General features: G+C 38.5%; 1 non-coding gene across 1 annotated transcript; it reads left to right on the forward strand.

Moving 5' to 3' along the window:
* Nucleotides 1–6,794: 6,794 nt before the first annotated feature.
* Nucleotides 6,795–6,856, forward strand: LOC117713273 (U7 small nuclear RNA). The gene has a single exon (XR_004607437.1). It is a non-coding gene; the product is annotated as a U7 small nuclear RNA (small nuclear RNA).
* The last annotated feature ends 291 nt before the right edge of the window (nt 6,857–7,147 follow it).

Genomic DNA, 7,147 nt, shown 5'->3' on the forward strand with positions numbered 1-7,147 from the left:
CTAACATAGCTTATTACATGTCTGAAACTCAAATGTAACTGGCCGCCCTAGCAATCTTGGGATCTTGGTATCCTAGGTCATGGTAATGGGCCTGGCAAGTGTCAGTTATAGAAGTATAATGCTCACCACTCACCTTCTGGCCTTGAAACTATTTCTTCATGAGACTCAAATTAAGAAAAAAAAGGACAGAGGTGGAAATCTATTCTGTATAGCTTGTAGAGAAAATACATTGTGTCTGTATGGATGTGGTCCTGTCAATATTAAATCTGATGGCCTGTAGCTTAGTTAGCAAATAGAAGGTGGGACATCTGATAGGCAGAAAGGATTCTGAGATAGTGTCAGACAGATTAGCCTGGGAAGATATAATGAGACAGATGCATGGTGCCTGAGCACTGGTAACCAACCATGTGGCAAAATGTAGATTAGACCCTCCCTTGGTCCCTTTGGCTGGGGCAGATACCTAGCTGGTCTGCTCTAGTGAAGATTTCATATCCTGAGCCATCCTAGAGGAGCAACTGCACTCAGAGCAATGAGTAAGAACCCTCTCCCACTACCCTATGCCCCAGAGCTACAACTGGGTGCCTGGGGCACTCAGAACCCATCAGTCACCCAATCCCCACCCCTCCAGAATACCACTCCTGTTCTGCCCCTCACTTGGTCCTTTTGGCTGGGGCAGACACCTAGCTGGTCTGCTGTAGTGAAGACACCATATCCTGAGCCATTCTAGAGGAGCCACTGTGCTCAGAGCAGCTGGATTTCAGGATCCCAGAGGCAGCCTGAGTTCCAGGAGTTTTTCCACCCAGGAGCTCAGGACTACAGCACCACAGAGATATCTGGACTCTGAGGAGTTCTGACACAATCGACATAACTGGAAAGACAGGCTCCAATCAGAGACCATGCAGGCAGCACTAAGGAGATCCAGATGGTGAAAGGCAAGCACAAGAACATAAGCATCAGCAACACAGGGTATTGGCATCATCAGAACCCAGTTCTCAAAGTCTTGATTTCCCCATATCACCAAGAAATCAAGATTCAGATTTAAAATCACTTCTAATGATAATGATGGAGAACTTTAAGAAGGACATAAATAACACACTCAAAGAAATACAGAAGAACACAGGTAAACAGGTAGAAGCCCTTAAAAAGGAAACACAAAAATCCCTTAAAGAATTGCAAGAAAACACAACCAAACAGGTGAAGGAATTAAACAAAACCATCCAGGATCTAAAAATGGAAGTAGCAATAATAAAAAAATTTTCAAAGGGAGACTACTCTGGAGATAGAAAACCTACGAAAGAGATCAGGAGTCATAGACACAAGCATCACCAACAGAATACAAGACATAGAAGAGAGAATCTCATGTGCAGAAGATACCATGGAAAACATTGACACAACAGTCAAAGAAAATGCAAAATGTAAAAAGCTCCTAACCCAAAACATCCAGGAAATCCAGGACACAATGAGAAGCCCAAACCTAAGGATAATAGGTATAGATGAGAATGAAGATTCCTAACTTAAAGGGCCAATAAATATCTTCAACAAAATTATAGAGGAACACTTCTCGGATGCCCATGAACATACAAGAAGCCTACAGAACTCCAAATAGACTAGACCAGAAAAGAAATTTCTCCCGTCATACAATAATCAAAACATCAAATGCACAAAACAAATACTAAAAGTAGTAAGGGGAAAAGGTCAAGTAACATATAAAGGCAGACCTATCGGAATTACATCAGACTTCTCACCAGACTATAAAAGCCAGAAGATCCTGGACTGATATGATACAGATCCTAAGAGAACACAAATGCCAGCCCAGACTACTATACCCAGCAAAACTCTCAGTCACTATAGATGGAGAAACTGAGATATTCCACGACAAAACCAAATTTACACAGTATCTTCCCACAAATCCAGTACTTCAAAGGATAATTAATGGAAAACTCCAACACAAGGAGGAAAACTACATCCTAGAAAAAGCAAGAAAGTAATCTTAAACAAACCCAAAAGAAGATAACTACACAAACATAATTCCACCTCTAATAACAAAAATAACAAGAAGCATCAATCATTTTTCCTTAATATCTCTTAACATTATTGGACTCAATTCTCCAATAAAAAAACATAGAATAAAAGACGAGATACATAAACAGGACTCAGAATTTTGCTGCATACTGGAAACGCACCTCAGTGACAAAGACAAACAGTACCTCAAAGTAAAAGGATGAAAAGCAATTTTCCAAGCAAATGGTCCCAAGAAACAAGCTGGAGTAGCTCTTCTAATATCAAATAAAAATGACTTTCAACCAAAAGTAATCAAAAAAGATAAGGAAGGACACTTCATACTTATCAAAGGAAAAATCTACCAAGATGAACTGTCAATTCTGAACATCTATATGCTCTAAATGCAAGGCACCCACACACATAAAAGAAACTTTACTAGAGCTCGAAACACACATTGTACCTCACACAATAATAGTGGGGGATTTCAATACTCCACTCTTAGCAATGGACAGATCATAGAAACAGAAACTAAACAGAGACACAGTGAAATTAACAGAAGTTATGAACCAAATGGATTTAACAGATATCTATAGAACATTTCATCCTAAAACAAAAGAATATACTTTTCTCAGTACCTCATGGTACATTCTCCAAAATACACCATATAATTGATCACAAAGCAGGCCTCAACAGATAAAAAAAGATTGAAATAATCCCTTGCACCCTATCAGATCACCATGGACTAAGGCTGGTCTTCAATAATAACAAACACAATGGAAAGCCCACATTCACATGGAAATGGAACAACACTCTACTCAATGATGACTTGGTCAAGGAAGAAATAAAGAAATTAAAGACTTTTTAGAATTTAATGAAAAGGAGGACACATCATACCAAAACTTGTGGTACTCCATGAAAGCAGTGCTAAGAGGAAAATCATAGCTCTAAGTGCCTACAAAAAGAAACTGGAGAGAGCATACACTAGCAGCTTGAAAACATACCTGAAAGCTCTAGAACAAAAAGAAGCAAACACACCAAAGATGAGTAGACCACAGGAAATAATCAAACTCAGGGCTGAAATCAACCAAGTAGAAACAAAAAGAATTATACAAAGAATCAATAAAACCAGGAGCTGGTTCTTTGAGAAAATCAACAAGATAGATAAACCCTTAACCAGACTAATCAGAGGGCACAGAGACAGTATCCAAATTAATAAAATCAGAACTGAAAAGGAAGACATAACAACAGAAACTGAGGAAATTCAAAAAAATCATCAGATCCTACTACAAAAGCCTATACACAATAAAAATGGAAAATCTGGATGAAATGGACAATTTTCTAGACAAATACCAGGTACCAAAATTAAATCATGAGCAGATAAACCATCTAAACATTCCCATAACCCTGAAAGAAATAGGAGCAGTCATTATAAGTCTCCCCACCTATGACCTTGATTGCTTTGTCTTCACATTGTTCACTGAATAATCATCCAGCAAAGAAATAGATGCAATGAATTTGTCACGAAAAAGTTAAAAATTAAACCAGTTTCTGTGATTTTTAGGCAACTTGTTTAAAGGCTCCAATAATCAGTCCCATATACTTTGCATTGATTGGCTAATTGTTCCTGATTTGTTTACAAAGTTGTAAAGGTCCTGCTCCTTGGCCTTTACTCTGCATCATTCCAGTGCACTTTGTGCAAACCAATAATTAGTTCAACTTTCTAATTTTTGTAGTTAAATCTGACCTTGCTGTGTTACCTTCATGGTGAGCCAAGGTTAACTAAAATGGATTGCTTTACTCTTCTATGCATGAGGTGGACCAACAAAATCTGAGGGTTATTAGAACTTCTAGAGAGGAGGAAGTCCTTCCAATAGCTGCTGACATCCATGTTTCCATAAGAGAAGAACCTGTCCAATGTTGTGCCCACCAATGAGGCTGAGAAAAGACAGAAGGACTAAGAAACAGTAAACTTTTGGGAGTTGTAGCTTTGGGTTTAGTTGAAACAATGATTTACTTCTTTCTAAGCATTTTCAGAGCTGACCATTCTCTAGATTTTGTTCCATTCATTGAAATATAACTTTCCAGACATAAGGCTGATTGATCGTATTTGGTTTGCATTTCTTTTGTTTTCAAAAATAAATAAAATGCCGCATTAGAGAACTTTTTGACTAAATTATTATTTCACAGCTTTATTGTGATATAACATACATAGAAGAAATTTTATATGCTTAGTATCTATAGTTTAATATTTTTTGGATATACACATACAGCTGTGAATTTGTCACCTAAAATAAAGGTGTTAAGGGTGTACCCAAAAGAAGGGTGTTAAGGGTGTTTGTACTGCCTGTAAAGCTGTCTGCAAGAACATGGCCTGAAATTTAGAATTTTGATGCCCACATGGTTTTAACCATGGATGCCATGTTGTGCAGCAGATCTCTAGAATGCATTATCCAGTATAATTACCATTCTGTTCTCATTGGACAAGCTCTTACTTCCATGTCTCCACGGCCTGTGGTTAATTGATTTCATTTAGCATAACATCTTCCATATTCACCCATGCAATTGCAGATGGTGAGATATGCAGATGACTGACTAAGTTTGAACCTTCCACTACATTTTCCTGATTGATTTATCAGCCAGTGAGCACTTAATCTGTTCTACATCTTGACAGCTATGAATCATGTCATAGAATACATGAGAGTTCAGGCATCCTGCCAGGCTATAGTATCAGTTATCTTGGCTAAATGTCTGAAGTACAACTTTTGGATCACATGATACTTCTTCTTCTTCTTTTTTTTTTTTTTTGGTTTTTTGAGACAGGGTTTTTCTGTAGTCCTGGCTGTCCTGGAACTCACTCTGTAGACCAGGCTGGCCTTGAACTCAGAAATCCACCTGCCTCTCCTCCCAAGTGCTGGGATTAAAGGCGTGTGCCACTACTGCTCAGCTGATACTTCTTTTTAATCTTTGAGGAACTCTGTACTATTTCCAGTAATGGATTCGCCACTTTTCACTTTTACCAATAGTCACAAGTACTACAGTGTCTCCATATCCACCATCCAGCTACTGTTTTTATTTCTAATTGGCATTTTAACAGGAGGTATAGGGTGATACATAACTCTAGCTATGATTTGCTTTTTCTTGTTTACAAGTGATGTTGTTTACCTTTCATTCCATCTGTTGGTCATGTTTAAAAGTCTATGTTGTACTAAAATAACCTCAGTATCAATACCATAGTTGTTTTGTTCTTGTTCTCTTTTGAGTGTTGTATGGTTTTAAGTCTCATGTTTTCAGCACTTAATCCATTTTTAGTTAGATTTTGTTCATGGTTAGAGAAAATGGCCCTTCCTATTCATTTCCACTTTGAATAAAGCCCCTTGACTGTGCTCCAAATGACAGGTTCGAAGCTGATAAACATACCGACATGAGCTAATGTATCACCTGAGGATGGCAGAGAATGGATCATGAGCCATCCCTATTAAAACACCAGTGAAAGTCAGGGACAGGAATCAGGCTGTCTAATGCCTCAAAAAGCCACACATGGAAGTACCTGGTTCTGTCTTTTATAAACATCTCAGTGAGGGCCAGCAGGGTGAGATGAGCCTTCCTGTCCTGGGAGCATAGCCCTCTCACAGTCTCTACCCTCAAGCATCGTACTGTGATAGAGCTACTCCTGCACAATCCCCAGGATAAGGCTCTTGCTGGTATTTTCTAATTGCATCAGTTGTGTGGATAGAACCCGTCTTGTTCCTGCACAAGTGAGTAGCCATGCCCAGAAAATTAACTTCCTTCTGCTCATCAAGCACTGCATCATCTATGCCTGGGGTATTTCAATCTTTCTTTAACTTAAACACGGTTCCCTTTCTTAACATGCCATAGGACATTATAGTAAGCAACATATCTCTAACCTGTGGATCTGTGGATGATTTTTATAATATAAAAATGATGATCTTTGAATTCCTAAAACAACAAAATTGGCAGCTCAAGTTCTATTATGATGTTTGTTTGTTTGCTTGTTTATTGCTTATAATGCCAGTTTGCCATGGCCATGAAAGATACAGTGTGACATGGTTCTTGCCCCTAGAGTAGAGCCAGTAGGATGTGGGTCACCATGAGTGCTAACAATTGTTATAGACATAAGGCTTGTTTATTAATAATGTACATAGTTTTACTTCATGCTCCTCATTCAAGGAATTTTCCTGCCAAGGTTAATGACTCCATGATGATTAGAAACAGCATGGTCCCAGGAAACCAGAATGTGTTTAATGTTCCTCAGCCAAATGCTAAACACTGTGACCTTCAGGACATCTCTTAAGTCTGTTGCTAAGAACTCTGAAAACATGAGTTCAAGAATACATAAACAGAATTTCTCAACTATGTGGAATATAAAGATGAAATATGAATTGCATGGGGGACTTCACCGATTGGAAAGAATAGATACAGCTTCAATAATGAGTCATTAAAAGGAAAGAACTAGTTAAAAAACAAGGCTCATGGTTCAAGTAATAAAGGAGGACCAGGAAGTGAAGGAATAGTGATCTCAGGATGGGATGTCTCCCAGCTAAGCTTATTGTTTGTGTTTACAAAGGCAGGCAGATGTCTGAGTTTAAGGCCAGCCTGAGACACCAAGTTTAGGTTCAGTCATAATAATACATGCCTTTGAATTTCTAAGGAAATAGCCTATGCAAATAAAAACCTAGGCTTTGGTCTGCAAGAGATGAGCTATCCAGAGAGATTCTAGAATTTTTCTAGCAGGTTTTCTGACTTTGTTAGAAAAATTTGAGAGTTACCTATGGAGCTATTACAGATCTTTTTGAAATTTTCTAGCCAGTTTTCAGACTTTGGTTAGAAAACCCAAGAGCTATCTAAAGAGCTATCTAGAGAGCCAGCTTGAGCAGAGGACAGAGATGTCAGTTTGTTCCCACCATTGACTCTGAGTCATTTCTTCTATTCACCCCTTACTCAGGACTCTCTCCCAAGCCAAGGCTGGTCCTCAGCATTATACCTAGCTGAAAAGTTCAATCACAACAAAATCACTTGATTGTTCCCTGCCTTGGCACATCATGATTACCAATGTTTGTACCCCAATACTTCTAACCTATCCTGCCAAAAAATGTTTAAAAAGAGGGGGCGAATATGATTGACTCAT

Source organism: Arvicanthis niloticus, chromosome 7 (genome assembly GCF_011762505.2).
Source record: "Arvicanthis niloticus isolate mArvNil1 chromosome 7, mArvNil1.pat.X, whole genome shotgun sequence".
Lineage (NCBI taxonomy): Eukaryota > Metazoa > Chordata > Mammalia > Rodentia > Muridae > Arvicanthis > Arvicanthis niloticus.